We start from the raw sequence: 16,818 nt of genomic DNA, 5'->3' as shown, positions 1-16,818 counted from the left end.
CACAGTTTATAAAATGCCTTCATAGTGATTTTCTTAGTTTTTTCATTAGTCTTCTGAAAATTATATTTTCAAAGAAAAAAATCAGAGGATTCATGACTTTTCCAACATCTTTGAGCTAGGTGAATGGCTAACCTATCTTCTGCCCCCAAGTACCTCGCATGGCTATCTTAACATTTGCAAGATAAGAACACAAAGATGTATCCACCATTTTTCTTACATGCCTTCACATACATGAGGTCATATATGTCAACTATTTAGATTATATAAAGTTACTTCAAAAAGTTTGTGGAAAATGGAATTAAGAGGCAATTTTTTGGTGCAAAAGATTGAAGTCCACCCACATGAGGGGTCTTCACAAAATTCAACAAAATGAATATTATGAAAAATACTACACATGGATTTCAAAAAATGTTTGCACCATAAAAATATCTTTCCTTCACCTACCCTGCACTCAGAGGCACAAAGTAGAATATAAAAGGACTTCCAACAGTCAAAGGGGTAATTCACCAATTCACATAGAAACAAAGGAAGTAGACATCATAGACACAAGCTCTCACCACCAAGGAATGGATTGGCAGACAGTTTCAAGATGTGCCAGGACTGAGTAACTGCACCTCCTCTGGTGACTCAGCCATGAAATAGGGTCTGGCCCGAGCATCCAATTACACAGGTCAGGTCAGGCTTTGGTAGAAAAGCCCTCTCACTGCCAGGGAGGCTACTGCCCTCCAAGATGTCAAAGAAGGTGGCCACAGGCAAGAGGCCGGGGACCTATGCAGGATCCCCATCTATCAGTCCTCAGTGCAACAAACGCCTGCTCTGTAGACTGGGAAATGTAATAATGGGTTTTAAGGGAGGGTTATTATGGGCTGGGAAGATGATGCCTGGTTATCCAATTGGCAACCCACTCAGAAACAAGCAGTTTTCTTTCATGTGGTAACTCTGACATGCTTGGATCATGCCAAAGGTGGAGGAGGCAGAGCTCTGAACGGTTTGCAACTCAGCACAGCCTTGTGGGAGATGCCCAGGCAGCTCCAGGCTGGAGCTGCTAAGCCAGGCCTGCAGGAGGGCTGGGATGCTGATGAGGAGCAAGGCTTGGTTGAGGTCCTCAGGCCAGCCTGTGGAGAAGGCCACATCTCTGCTCATCCTCCAGGTGAGACAATCAGCACCAGTGGCAGCTGCCAGAGGGCCCTGGCAATGCAGCTGGAGATCCCAGGGACTCCTACTTGCAAATTTTCTTTCCTTCAAAGAAAAAGTACGTTAGTACAATCACCAGTCACCTGGGAAACTCGTTAAAATGCAGGAAAAAAAAGTTTCTTAAAATGGTTGATACTATGAAGACCTTGATTTTGATAACTAACCAGGTTTGGAAATGAATTTCACTGGGACATTTGGAGAAAGACAAAACAATATTTTAATGTGGTAAAAGATATAAAAGTTATCATTTTAAGTATGTTTAAGTGTACAGTGCACTAAGTATATTCACATCAAAAGCATATCACAAAAGAGCCATTAGATGTCTAGCAGTGGGAGGAATGATTCTTGGAAGGCAGGAGAAGCCTACTGACATTAGAATATGTATAATAGATCTACACACACACACTGTGCTGTACTCCAGCTGATAAAGTTGGTTTCCATGGTGGTACAGGTTAACAATTCTACAACTGGAATACCAGGATTGCACAAACAAGTAAGTGGGCGGTAGCTAGTGGAGCCAGGTTTTTCACCGATACACATGAGGAGAGTACTAGGTCACAAAGTATCATGTGGTACCGGATTAAACTCAGAGACATCAGTGGGACCTTATGTTTAGCTCTATATAGACACTGAGGACTAAATATCATAGTCACTATACATATGTTTGTATGCATGGATCAGTTTACACACGTGTATTTCCTGGCTCTGACACCACTGAGAAGACCTAGAAGCACTGACACTTCAGTAGAAACAAACATACCTGGCACCCAGACCTTGGTTCCAATAAAAGAAATCAAAACTCCCTGGAGAAACAGCTGGTTCTGAGGCTGAGACAATGAAAATACAAGATGAACCAGAAGTAACTTTTAGTGCCAGACAGTAATGGAGTGCTCAAAAAACAAAATCATAGTTCTTTCAGGAACCAACTGAAAGAACTCCCAATAACAAAAACAAGAGCAATTTGAAGAACAAATTAATGTAGCATTGGGTTATATAACTCAAAGTCAGCATCCGTGAATCCACACTGGCTCAAATGAATGAATAAATAAATAGAAAGCCCGCATATCCCATGTGGAAGAATGCCAGATAATTTACAGTAATTGTGGGCTATCCTTAGTTATCTGCTTACGAAGATTACAACATAGAAAGAGGAGAAAAACTAAAGTGACTTTACAGTGCAAAGAAACCTGGAAAACATGACCTCAGCCAGGTGACCAAAGCCACCATCGTGAGTAGTACATCAGGTCCACAGCATATGCTCTTGATACCAAGCGCTGACAATGATGCTTCACCTCCTCTCAAAACCCCCTAATGCCAGCCTCCCAACACAAAGACAGAAGTGAAACTCAAATTGGGGCACATTCTACAAAATACTTGACCAGAACTCCTGGTCACTAAAAATCAAGAAAAGGCTATCAAGAGGAGTCTAAGGACACAACTAAATGTATTATTCTAGGGATAAGCTCCTTGAACAGAAAAAGAATACTAGTAAAAAATAAATAAATAAAATCTGAATTATATTATATTATAAATTATATTAATTATAAAATCAAATTATAGAGTTTAGTTAGCCTATCAAATATTAATTCATTAGTTGTGACAAATATGCCATATTAATACATGATGTCAACAAAGAGGAAACTCTATGGGGTATACAGGAAGTCTCTGTACTATTTTAGCTACTATACATTTGAAACTATACTAAAATAAAAAGTTTATTTTTAAAATATATAACACGAATATTAATTAATTTTATTTATTTAAGCCAGAGACTACCCTTGAAGAAAAACACAATAGTCCAAACCAGCAGCATACAAGGCAAAGCTGTGATACAAAGCATGTACTTTGCTAGTTAAAGAGAAGGATCACATCCAGGTGAAAAGAACAAATTCCAAATGATTCCTGGGAACTCCATCCATGCCCCAACCTCCAAAGGCAGACAAAGAATACCTTCATCATCTCTGTCCCTGGGCCTGTATTAGAACAAAGCAGGAGGTATAGGGAGCACATGTAGAGTCCCAGACCCCAGCTCTTCTCAGGCCTATGGGGCAGTCAGGGCATCCACATCTCCCTGCTTCTTTCACTTGTCATGGACAAATACTGTGCATGCCATGGAGCCACCTTTCTGAGGCTGGAGGTCTGTCCTGGTCAGTTCAGCAGATGAAGATCCAGTGGACAGCCATTTAATATCTGAGTCCTAGATCAACCACCCTCCAACTTATTTATTCAACAAAAGTTGAACTTTTGCCCATTGGTTAGTGCTGCACCAGGCTGCCTAGCACAATGGCTTGAGCTCAGGCTCTCTCCTCAGACTTCCTGAGTTCAAATCTGGCCGTACCACCTGTCAATGACACAATCTGGGGAAGGAAGCAACACACAGGCTCCTCCCCTGACTGATGGAAGAAACAACTGAATGTCTGTTATACAGTTATTAAGGAGACTGCTTAGCAAGGTACCCAGCATATAATATGTGTGCAATAAAAATTAGCTGTTATCAACTTCAGTTTCTGGTGAGACAGAGGTGGACAAAGCTGACATCGTTTCTTATTGCATGGGAGAAACAAATCTAGTGGATTCCTCCCAGTGGCCACAAATTATTCCCCTAATCCTGTATACAATAGGAGGAGACAGGAAGAAAAAAATATATAATCTGACTAAGGAATAATATTGTTCAGGTACAATTTTGATCACACGTCAAGTGTGTCATGATACAGCATGTTCTATGGCCACCCCCTCCCATCAAAATAAAAATCAAGACTTGTTAGGCGACAAAGATCTTGTAAGATACATTTATTGTAAAGCTTAAGTAAAACAGTCAGTCAGTAACACTTGGCAAAATAACTTGTTTCTGCTCCAACTTATAATTTAGAGGTATTCCAGATAGAATTCTATTACAAATTTACTAATACTAGAATACTGTTACAAAAATTAAAAAACACATTTCTCCTTTCCATAGATGTTACTGAAGAAAATGCTATCTTTTGTAGGTGAGTAAAAGTCCCTTTCAGTCCCAATTGACAGAAATAGCGTCCTTTGAATTCCAGTTCTAGCAAACCCACAATCTCCTGACACCTAACCCTCATTCATCCTCATTCACACTGGCCCCAGGGGGAAAAAACACGAAGAATTTTTTTTCCTCAAAGAATATCCCATTCTGTTTATAGTTGAATTTCCCCTATTGCTGAGACTGGGTCACAAAGAGCCTACATCGCCCTCATAAACCCTAAGAACACCCCTACCTCCATCTGAGGTTTCAGGTGCATGGCCACCTAGAATTTTATTTTTTAAGTCCGGAGAAAACAAATCTAACAAGCAATTTAAACTCACGGGATCTAAAATCACAGGATCTAAAACCAAGAACAGAGTCATTATTAAAAGCCCTAAGAGGCCTGCGCTGTGGCTCACTTGGTTAATCCTCTGCCTGCGGTGCCGGCATCCCATATGGGCACCAGGTTCTAGTCCCAGCTGCCCCTCTTCCAGGCCAGCTCTCTGCTGTGGCCCGGGAGTGCAGTGGAGGATGGCCCAGGTGCTTGGGCCCTGCACCTGCATGGGAGACCAGAAGGAAGCAAACACTTGGCTCCTGGCTTCGGATCGGCATAGTGCCGGCCATAGCGGCCATTTGTGGGGGTGAACCAACGCAAGGAGGACCTTTCTCTCTGTCTCTCTGTCTATAACTCTGCCTGTCCAAAAAAAAAAAAAAAAAGCCCTAAGAAAAGTGTCTAAACCATGAGCAAGTTTTTTTCATTAAGAGGCAAATACAACTGACAGAGAGTGCTTGAAAATAATCAGGTGGGCTTAAGGCTCAGACCTGTCTATCTCGCCACATGTGGTACATCATAAGGCAGGCACCCTGTGACAGGCTCTTGAAGGGTATAGCCCATGCCACCTGCACTCTGTGTAGCACTTTGGCATGTAATAATGGAAGACATTTTGTCTTTTTCTCTGGTGCATCTCAATCCCTAATAACAGTGCCTTGTGCTGATAGATGCTTTATAAACATGAATAAAGTGATTATTTTTTTGGGAAGCGCAAGTCATTTACATTATTTTATTTTATGTGATTTACAATAATGATAGCTCATTTAACTCTCATAATAACCCTGAGAGAAAAGTACTATTAGTATCTCCACACTACAGATGAGGAAACTGAGGCACAGAAAAAATTAAGTAATTTGCTAAAGTTCACTCCATAAGTGGCAGAGCTGGAGTCTGAACCCAGGTTATCTAGGTTCAGAGCTCGTGCTCCTAACCCTATGCTATGCTGTCTCTGCATTAGGCCACCCTCAACCTAGCCACAGGGCTGTGCACTGGACTGGACGCCATGGATCACAGGACATGGATCATAGGATCTCCCTGGCCAGAGCAACTGTCCCAGCTGTGCATATGGGACTCAAGTAGGTCAGTTAAAATCCACCCCTGAGATTTTTTCCATTTGAAGTTGGAGTTCTTTGCCTTTGGAGGAGTGGATCAGGAAGGAAGTAAATTCTAGGACTGAAAGAGGGGAAATCTATCTCCTGTAGGAGAGAACAAAGGCTCACAGAAGGAGAGAAGTGGTATTTTTTTAAAAAGATTTTATTTATTTATTTCAGAGGTAGAGTTACAGACAGTGAGAGGGAGAAACAGAAAGAAAGGCCTTCCTTCCGTTGGTTCACTCCCCAGATGGCCACAACAGCCAGAGCTGTGCTGATCCAAAGCCAGGAGCTTCTTCCCAGTCTCCCACACAGGTGCAGGGGCTCAAGAACTTGAGCCATCTTCTACTGCTTTTCTAGGCCATAGCAGAGGGCTGGATTGGAAGAGGAACAGCTGGAACTAGAACTGGCACCCATATGGGATGCTGGCACTGCAGGCAGAGGATTAACAAGCTGCACCACAGCACCAGCGAGAAGTAGTATTAAGAGGTGGGTACAGACACAGAAAGAAATGACAATCTTCTTTAAATCCCTGCGTGCAGGGGTAGCTGAAAGTCTTCCCAGGCTTGGATTTTCTGTTGCATCAAAATATGCCCTCACAAGTAAAACCACCATATTTGTTTGTTGGGCGATGGATACATGAATAAAAAATAAAAACAAATGGATGAATAGCCCTGATTAATCCAATTTATTCATTCTTGAAATAAATAGTAATTTTGCCATGTGCTGTGACAAGTGTAGGAAATATAGCAGCAAGGACACAATATCATGTCCTTACAGGGAAGACAGGAGTTTAAAACAATGAGTTGTCCTGGGCAGGCAGAGTCTTTAAGGAACTGAAACAATTTTAGAGAGACTGAAGTGCAGCCTGTGATGATGAGGCTGGGGCAGACAGGCAAGGGAAGCTCCTCCTGAGCACGTTACAAGCTTAGAGTTCACCCTAGAGTCAACGGCAGGGGTGAAGACGAGGGAGAGGTATATGCATTAAAAAGTTTTGAATGAAGTGACCTACTCAGACTTACAGTTTTGGCAAATCTGGCTTCAGAATGAAAATGTAAGGTCTCATAAGTATAGTAAAAAAAATCATTGTAGCCTGGTCTAATGTAACAGGAAGGGAACTGCAGATATCTGGATGGTGGAAGTATAAGTTATGAGCAGGGTGGGTCAGGAAAATCCTGACTGTTGTCTCTCTTCGACCCTATATCTTCCATACTCTTCCATACTCTTTTTTTTTTTTTTTTTTTTGATAGGCAGAGTGGACAGTGAGAGAGAGAGACAGAGAGAAAGGTCTTCCTTTGCCTTTGGTTCACCCCCCAATGGCCGCCGCAGCCGGCACACTGGGGCCAGCGCACCGTGCTGATCCAAAGGCAGGAGCCAGATGCTTCTCCTGGTCTCCATGCAAGGCCCAAGCACTTGGGTCATCCTCCACTGCCTTCCCGGGCCACAGCAGAGAGCTGGCCTGGAAGAGGGGCAACCAGGACAGAATCCAGTGCCCTGACCGGGACTGGAACCCGGTGTGCCAGCGCCGCAGGCAGAGGATTAGCCTATTGAGCCATGGTGCTGGCCTCCATACTCTCTTACTAATTCTCTTTGGACCATGTGTCTTCACTGCACTTGTTCGCTTTGTCTCTAACAGAATAAATGCTGTCCAGCTCCAGATGGCCATGAGACAGGGCTTCCAGCCTACCCCACTGGATGAAATGACCAGCTCTCTGGACCACACAGGACAATCTTTTCCCAGGCCATCTCCAAACACCACAGGACAGACATCAAGAGCAGAATACCTGTAACCAGCTCTACACCCGTATGACAGCTTAAAGAAGATATAGAAGACAGACCTTCACCCTTTCTACCCCCATAATGTCATGGGTTACTTCTCTCAGGGTGGGGGTATGGGTGTTAGGTAGCAAAGCAGGCATTATCCTACATATGTATGAGGGGCTGTAGACCTGTAAAACAAAAATGGAAATTTTTGTGGGTTGAATGAGGGAAGAAATGCAGAAGCGAACCTCGGAAGCAGACCAACATTTCACATCAGAAGTCTTGTCCTTGCTTGATAACCTTTTTGGATGGGTTCCAGACTTCTCCTGGGGTTTATTTAGGGTAACCCAAGGGGGCTATCAGACCCATTACCACTGTGCTGAGGAAGTTCTGGGAGGGATTTCAGGAATTCCACACCCAGGAAGCCCTCCACCCAGCAACATCCCAGGAAGAGTAGAGGGGAGAAGAAACAGAGGGCTCACACCCATGACCATAAAAACCCTAGCCTGAACATAGACTGGACTGGGTGCTCAGTCCTTCCCTGAGATGCCTGCCAGGTCTATAATGTGCACTCTTTTCATTAAATTTGGATAGCATGCTCACTGCTAAAAAAATAAAGTGTCAAATCCAGAGACTAAATTAGGGAGCGTCTTGAGACCAGTTTCCTCATTCTATAGATGAGCACATTGTGGCTCCAGAGAGGGTGTGTTCTTCCAAAATCACCAGCTAGTAGGTTGAGATAGAGCCTGTCTTTTTGTCCTCCAGATGGTCTTCATTGCACCAGCAGGATTCTTGCCTCTTTCTCTGCACCATGCCACTGCTAGTCAGGGAGAAACTGATTTGACCTGGTTCCCTCTTCTTGTGGGCTTTGTTCATGGAAACGTACTTGTGAAGAACAAAATAATCATGTCACCATATCATATCTTTGTACATAGTAGACCAAGACCTAATCATGTAGTATGAAGCATATCAGAGCACTGAAACCTGGAAATTATACTCTTCTATGTTTAGAGAGAGGGTCTGACAGAACTGCATGTGAATTAAGTACAATCTGACAGGAAGCATTTGGTATGCAGAGGAAAAGCATGAGGACATAGGTGACAGCTCAGGGAGATGTGGGACATGAGGGTTGACAGTCAACTGGCAGACTGGATAATGATCACCAGAAATTCAGGAGCAAGCAAGACTAACTCGGTTAGGTAGCAAAACAGACGAGGCTGGGGCAGACAGGCAAGGGAGCTCTGGGATTCTAGGCTGGAAGAGAAAAACAATGGCACAACCCTAAAGGGATGTGGTCACAAATCAAATCACTCAGTTGTAACCAAGTACTAGAAATCTACTTGTCAGGAATGGAGTCCAAAGTGAATTCTTGCTTGTACGCAAGGTAGGGGTTCAGTTATAAGAACTAGAGCGCAAATTCCAAGTGAGGAGACCAGAATAAGGAAAATCTGAATCCCATGATTCCAGGATAGATTGAAATCACTTCTGTTTTGCTTCTAAAGAACGGTATAGAACTTGCAAGGCACACTTAGTGCTTTTGTCTGCCCAAATTCATAGATTGAAATCCTACCTTCCAAGGTGATGCATTAGGAGGTGGAGCCACTGGGAGATGATCAGGTCATGAGAGCAGAGTCGTCATGACTGGGCTTGGTTCCCTTTTAAAGAGACCACAGAGATCAGCCAGTCCCTACCCTCATATGAAGACACAGTGAGACAGCTTCATCTACGATGCCAAAAAGGAAGCTCTTCCCAAACACCAACTCTGCTGGTGCCTTGATCTTGCACTTCCCAGCCTCCAGAATGGAAGGAATAAATTGCTATTGTTTATAACCCATCCAGTTTATGGCATTTTGTTGGAGAAGCCCAAAATAATTAAAACAACTTGATTTTATGGGTGGAGTCAGAAGATCCCAGACATGGGAAGAAAAGGGAGGAAAGACTAAACCCTATGCCAAACCTAACATCCCCTTCCTGAAAGAACTAATGGTTTTATGACTTGCAGACACTACCCTGACCTTACCAAGCAAATCACAGCCACTACCACAAGAGAGCATGAGTTTGTATCCCCTATTAAGTTACCAGCACGTCATCATAGAGCCTCAGCAAAGGTTTACGTACTGAATCAATAAGCATCAACTTGTTCAAAGTTGGTAGGTTGGCATTTTTCTACAATGTGTATTTCCATATTCTTGGATCATATGGAAACTTGTTTAAAAAGCCATTAAAACTACAGAGGTCACATGTTTTGTGATTCTATTTGCATACCATTTTTAAAAAACACAGTGTAGAAATGTAGAAGTGATCAGAGGTTCCCAGGGCTTAAAGAAGAGGCAGGCAAGTGTGTGACTATTGCAGGGTGTGACCAGCGTGAAGAATTCCTCAGTAGGGACAGGGGTTATATGAACCATGCATGGGTTAAAAGGTCATAGAATTATACACAAGGATATACAGGAAAGATAAGTGCATGTGAAGAGCAGCGAAATCTCAAGATCTGTAGCTTTGTTCATTACCTTGTGTCAATGCCAATTTCTTGGTTTGGGTAATGTACTCCAGCTACATATAATGTTACCATTGGGGGAACCTGAGTGATGGGTATATAAGACATCTCTACAGCTTCTGCAAATTTTGTGAGTGTGTAATTATTTCAAATCTTAAATTAAAGCAAAAGAACTCTATTCTTTGCAATATGATTTTTTTTAACTTTTATTTAATGAATATGGTGTAAGTGTTTAGATCCGCACAACCTACATGGGAGACCCAGATGAAGCTCCTGGTTCCTGGCTTTGATCTGGCTCAGCCCTGGCCTTTGCAGTCATCTGGGAAATGAACCAATGGATGGAAGATCTCTCTGTCTCTGACTTCAAATAAATAAATAAATCTTTTAAAAATAATAATAATAATATGGGATGGGAGAGGAAGTGACACAAAAGAAACAAAGTGAGCATGAATTGGTGATTGCTGGAATGGGTATTTGAGGGCTCTTGATACTATTCTTTCCATTTTAGCAGATGTCTGGGAAATGCTCAAGTAAAACATTAAATACAATAAAGCATCAATTCAAAAAGATTTCAAATCATGGAGAACTCGTCTGCTGCTCTTTTCTTTCTTACTATCAAGCTCCTAACATAAAACTTAACATGCATATCGGTATATATCCCTTACTATTATAGCACATTTGGGCCATCTGAGACATTTCTCCACAATTGATGATGAAATAAAATATCATCCGGACAAACACATAAAACGAAATGGCTCATTTGAAATGAAAGCTCTCTTGGCCCCAGTGTTTGGGGATGTGCAAAATCCACAACTAACTTGCTGGTCACTCTTTATCCATCATTTCAGAGAACTGCGCACCTGATTTTCTCTAGCAGATCTTCTGCCATTGGTCTTTCTGGTCATTTTTATCCCCTTTTATTCTAGCTGTTTATTCTAGCCTTGACATCTAATTCACTTTTTGAAAAGACAAAAAAAAAAAAATTAGGAGTCTGAGCTCATGCCAAGAATCTTACTTATTTCCTTCCTTATGGTTCCCCATGTCTGTCTCCCCTAGAAAGGTTCTGCCACAGGACCTGACTTCCACGTGTTCTTGTCTGGTAAACATTAATGAAGAACCCTCTGTTGCTAATTTTTTATCAATTCCCAACAACCATCCAGTGTGGCAATATGATCAGCTCCACTTCACATCAGAAGTGCCTGAAATTTAGAGGTTTCCACTGAGGATTGAATAGATTGTACTGGAGAGACAGGAAGTTCTTGTGAAAGAATAAATGATTCAGAATTTCTTTTCTTCATTTGGTCACTGTGGGATTCCTTCCAGAAGCCCTAAACCATGGTTAAAGGAAAGCACAGCTGAATGTGGGGTTTCTTAGAAACCTGCCACCAGCATCTTACCTCTCTTGTAATAAGTTGCAAGAATAAACAAAGACGAAAGCTTTCCACTCACTCTCCACACACCAGCCCAGCTCACCAAATCCCAAGAGATAATCTGTTCCAGAATATGCCAAACCATTCCCATGGGATTGTTACAAAGAGAGATTATCCAAGTGGAACTAACATCAAAGCAGTTAACCAATTTGACTTTTTCAATTTTATAAGCATTTAAATATTAAATGGCAGATCATTGCCTCCATGAGCACTATTGTGTTAACAAACTGTCTGCCTAGGACCCAAGAACTTCCTGTTGGCTATCTGGCTATCCATGGCAACCCTGACCCACCTTCCCTTACAAGAAAGCCATCTCTTTTCTTTCTTGAGGTAGGGGAAGTCTTGGAAAGGGTTCCAGTCCTCATCTTTCCTGTTTCTGCTCTCTCACCCTTCCTGTTGTTCCAGTCCCCCCAAACTTCATGGTCCAATGAGACCTCATTCCCTCCATGACCACTCCAAGCTGCTGGGTACCAGGCCAAGAGGGAGGTGAGCTGCCTAGTATCTGCAGGATGTGCTGGCCCCCAGGTCTGAAGCCAGAGGCTCTCTGGACACCTGCCAGGGTGTCCCTCTAGAGACCCTGGGAACCAGTCACCAAGGAAGTCTCTTCCCACTCTACAACATGCTTTGAGGAGATGCTGTATTTGGAGGGAGTGTCAGGCAAAATCTTGGTTGGGAATTGGACTGTTCAGAGAGCTATCACCTCTCTGGGTGAATGGGGGCTTGTACAAAGCACCCTTTCCATGCTTCTGTCGTGGAGTAGAACTTTGGAGTCTCAAAAGTCTCATCCTTGCAAGGGCTCTGGTCCTCTGTCAATGTCAAGAATAAATTTCAATCAATCCCTTAACATTAACTGAGTGTATAGGAAAGCAACCTCAACAGAAGAAAATCCATGTCTAATTGTATAATAAGAATTGGAGGAAAACAGAAAATGGCACAACAGAACCCCCTACTACCCATTAGAAAGTCAAGACAGGACAGGAAGCTGATTCTAATGACCACACACATAGCCACTGCACTGTCACGGACTGCTCAGCCTCCCCTGCAAGGACCACCCATCCAGGCTGTGCACCAACAGACCCACAAGCACTGCCTTTTAGCTGGAAGCTCTGGTTTGACAGTTTGAATGAATGCCTCTGAACTAAAAATTATTTGTTCGTTCTCTTTTTATGCCAAGTAGCCATTCATCCTCTCATTCTCAGTGCTAAATCAACTCTGATCATTGTCCCCCATCCCAGTCCCATCTCTGCCTTTCTGCCCTGTGCCTTGGGTGGCTGGTCCTGAAGGCACCATTTCCAGGGGGGTTCGTGGCTACTGGATGGCTCTAGTTGATCAGAGGGCAGGAGGAGAGGATGGCAGGGATATCCTCCCTGACCACTTTAGCATGGTTCTGACCCTCCCCTAGCACAGTTCCTATAAAAAAAAAAAAAGTCTTCCTCCCACACCTTGTCTCCTAGCCGAGCAGATGGTGACACCTCACTGCTATTGCTCATCTCTGAGTGCCTTGACACTCCATGTTTTTTTGTTGTTGTTGCTTTCTTTTGTTTTGTCCTTTAATGATGTACTATCCTTGGGGCAGGTGCTTAGACTACCAGTGAAGACATTCATTTGTGCTCTGCATTAGAGGACCTGAGTTTGATACTTGGCTCTGGCACCTGACTCCGGCTTCCTGCGCATGCAGATCCTGGGAGGCAGTGGTGATGGCTCAAGTCATTGGGTTCCTGCACCCACACAAGAGATCTAGATTGAATTCCCAGCTCCATTTCTGGTCCAGCCCAGCCTTTGCAGGTGTTTGGGTATGGAGTGAACCAAAGGATGGGATCTAGATCTAGATCTCTCTCTCTCTCTCTCTCTCTCTCTCTCTCTCTCTCCCTTTTCCTCTCCCTGTCCCTCTCCCTCTGTTTCTAAAAACTTACTATCCTGACTTCATTTCCTTAAGTGGTATCTTCATTAGGGTCTCTTTCCTGTCCAAACCAAGCCTGTTTCTTATCACTCTCAGTTCCTTGCTGTGTTACAAAAACACTCTAGCCAGGACCCCCCACCTTCTGTTCCATTTCCTTGAAATTCTTATCTCTTGAATTGCTCTCCACCTCCCCCTATCACTTCGTTCAAGTCTATGTTCAAATGTGATCTAATCAGAGATGTATTTCTTACAACCCCAATTCTCTTACACTTGTCACTGTCACCCTTCCCCTACTCTCACTGTCTTCATAATAGTTTTTATCATTTGACATATTATCTAGTTACTGGTTTGGTTATTATGTCTTATTGGCTAGAATGTAGGCTCCTCTATATTTTATTACAAAACTTAACAATGGTAGGAATAAGGAAAGTACTCCATATCTATTGAATGAATAAATGTACTGTGTAGACACTCTTCAACTGTTTCCTTCATAGCTTTGGGCTTTAACTCTGCATGCAATTTTTTCTCATGCACCATCTTAGGGGGTAATTACTGTGTAAGTACTTGAAATTGTACTTGGAGATACTAGATGCAGCCTAAAAGGAAGTCAAAGCAGAAAAAAAAATCCCAAAATTCCAAACACCACCAAGATTTGGGACTTTTATATAAGGTTCCAGAATTGAAAATAAGATGTAAGAGTGAGTCTGTATATGCAAACTAGGAATGAACTCCTTTAGGAGGTAGGTCTGGGATGGACAGGGCTGGGCCAAAAAGAAGGGAGGAGAGGCCAGCACCACAGCTCAATAGGCTAATCCTCCACCTTGCGGCGCCGGCACACTGGGTTCTAGTCCCGGTTGGGGCGCCGGATTCTGTCCCGGTTGCCCCTCTTCCAGGCCAGCTCTCTGCTGTGGCCAGGGAGTGCAGTGGAGGATGGCCCAAGTGCTTGGGCCCTGCACCCCATGGGAGACCAGGAGAAGCACCTGGCTCCTGCCTTCGGATAGGCACAGTGCGCCGGCCACAGCCCGCCGGCCGCGGCGGCCATTGGAGGGTGAACCAACGGCAAAGGAAGACCTTTCTCTCTGTCTCTCTCTCTCTCTCACTGTCCACTCTGCCTGTCAAAAAAAAAAAAAAAAAAAAAAGAAGAAGGGAGAAGACTGTTAGTTCCTATAAGAAGAACATGATGTGGTTCTTGAAGCAAACATGCAAGGGTCCTGCATTGTCTATTTCTTAAGAGTCTAGGGAGCTTCTTAGAGATGAAAGCAATCATCTCAAAATAAAGCACTGTTGGCCCTGATGAAAATATAAGATTTTATGGATCAGAATGCAGCCCACCTCAAGCAAACCACGGAGCCAGGAGAGAATTAGAATCGTGGGTCCACTCTAATCTGATCATACCTGATCACTCCCCCACTCAGGGCTGTGCTAACCTCCTGACTGTCCTCAGTCTCTCCTAATGTTAGCCGTTCTCATGGGAGTGTACTCTTTGTGGTCTTAATTCACTGTGGTTTTAATTTGCATTCCTCCAGTGACTGATAATGTTGAGCATATTCTCACATGTTTATTTTCCATTTGCACATCTTCTTCTGTGAAGTGTCTGGTCAGATTCTTGGCATATTTGTACTTTATCTATCACTGAGTTTTGAGAGTTCTTTATATATATTCTGTACACAAGTCCTTTATCAGATAAATGCTTTGAAAATATCTTCTCCCAGTCTGTGGTTTGACTTGTCATTCTCTTACTAGTGTCTTAAGGAGAAGGCATTTTCAGTTTCGACAAAGCCTAATTTATCAGCATGTTCTTTTCTTCACCATGCTTTGAAACTGTATCTAAGACATCTTCACTTGGCCCACAGCCACAAAGTTCTTCACTTTTTCTCCTCTGCTCTGGAAACTTTTTTAGTATCTAATTTGATTACATTATGATCAAAGAACATACTTTGTGTGATTTCAATCTTTGAAAATCTGTGAAGGCTGGGGCCAGTACTGTATACAGGGGGGTAAGCTGCAGTCTGTGGTGCTGGCATCCATATGGGTGTTGGTTTAAGTCCCAGCTGCTCCACTTCCCATCCAGCACCCTACTAATATGCCAGCAAAGGATGGCAGCAGAGGATGGCCCAAATGCTTGGCCCCCTGCACCCACGTGGGAGACCCAGATGAAGCTCCTGGCTCCTGGCTTTGGCCTGGTCCAGCCCTGGTCATTGAGGCCATTTGGGGAGTGAATCAACAGATGGAAAATCTCTCCCCTCTTTCTGTCTGTCTCTCCCTCTGTCACCGTAACTCTGACATTCAAATAGATAGTCTTTAAAAAAATAAAATAAAGCTGTGAGGGCTTATTTCATGACTCAGGATACGGTCCATGTGTGCTTGAAAAGACGATGCGTGCCACTGTCACTCTGCGGAGTGCTCTTTCAGAAGCAACTGTGTCCAGCTGGTTGATGGTGGTGTTCTGCTCTATGTCCTTGCTGAGTGTCTCCTAGTTCTATCAATTACAAAGAGACAGTGTTTAAAGTCTCCAACTACAATTGAGGATTTGTCTATGTCTCACTGAGTTGACGGTTTTTCCTCCATGCATTTTGGAGTTCTGCTGTTACAGACAGTGTTATCTAGGATAGGTGTGCTTTCTTTGCGATTTGACTCTTGTCATTAGATAATGCATTACACCCTTCTTTATCCCTGATTTTTTTTAAAAGAGTTATTTATTTATTTGAAAGTTAGAGTTACAGAGAGAAAGGGAGAGACAGAGAGTGAAACCTTTCATCTGCTGGTTCACTCCCTAGATGGCTGCAAAGGGCAAGGTTGAGCCAGGCTGAAGCCAGGAGCCAGGAGCTCCACCCAAGTTTCCATCATGGGTAGCAGGGCCCAGGATTTTTTTCAGCCCAGGTGCATTTCTCAGGCTATTAGCAAGGAGCTGGATTGAAAGTGGAACAGCTGGGACATGAGCAGGTGCCCATATGGGATGTCAGCATTGCAGGCAATAGCTTTACCTGCAACACCACAACACTGGCCCCATCCTTAATTGTTGTATTTGTGTGGCATCTACTTTCTCTCATATTAATACAGCTGCTCCAGCTTTCCTAAGGCTCATATTCATCCGGTAAGCCCTCTTCTGTCCTTTTGCTTTAATATACTCCTTTCAAATGCACAGTCAAGCATTGTTTAATGATGGGGATATATCCTGAATAATGTGTCACTAGGCAAACTCACCATTGTGTGACTATCATAGAGTACACTTACACAAAGCAGCTGGCCTAGATCAATTACTCAGTATGACCTCCTGATACAATCAAGAGACATGATAAACCTCAGATTCATGAGGCCAGGACCAGGGTAACAGCACACTGTTTAATAGTACTTTGTAAAAAAAAAAAAAAAGTACTACAAAATAATGATTATAGTATAGTAAATAGATATATTAGTACATACTCATATATAATTATAATCAAGTGCTATATACTGTACACATTGTGTGTGCTATATGTTCATACATGTACTGGGTAGGTTGACTTCAGTATCACCACAAACACTTGAGTTTATGATGTGAGGACAGCTGCAGTGTCATTAGGTGAAAGGAATTCTGCTCCATTATGGTCTTGTGAACCACCATCGTACCTACAGCATGTTATCTGAG

The 16,818-nt window shown here is 43.1% G+C and overlaps 1 protein-coding gene and 1 long non-coding RNA gene across 3 annotated transcripts in view; one reads left to right on the top strand and one right to left on the bottom strand.

The window, feature by feature from the left end:
* The window catches only part of LOC138849157 (uncharacterized), a 30,828-nt gene extending 20,388 nt beyond the window's left edge, over positions 1–10,440 (top strand). The window contains exon 3 of the long non-coding RNA XR_011387569.2: positions 7,239–10,440. This is a non-coding gene — a long non-coding RNA (uncharacterized LOC138849157). The remainder of the gene's footprint in view (positions 1–7,238) is intronic.
* LOC149127282 (uncharacterized) overlaps positions 1–16,818 on the bottom strand; it is a 421,278-nt gene that overhangs the window by 196,767 nt on the left and 207,693 nt on the right. The gene's annotated exons all lie outside the window — the stretch shown is intronic.

The sequence above is a fragment of the Oryctolagus cuniculus genome, chromosome 3 (assembly GCF_051225735.1).
Source record: "Oryctolagus cuniculus isolate XC-2025 breed Fujian yellow rabbit chromosome 3, ASM5122573v1, whole genome shotgun sequence".
NCBI lineage: Eukaryota > Metazoa > Chordata > Mammalia > Lagomorpha > Leporidae > Oryctolagus > Oryctolagus cuniculus.
Note: the sequence above shows the minus strand (reverse complement) of the source record. Positions and strands in the feature narration are given on the sequence as shown.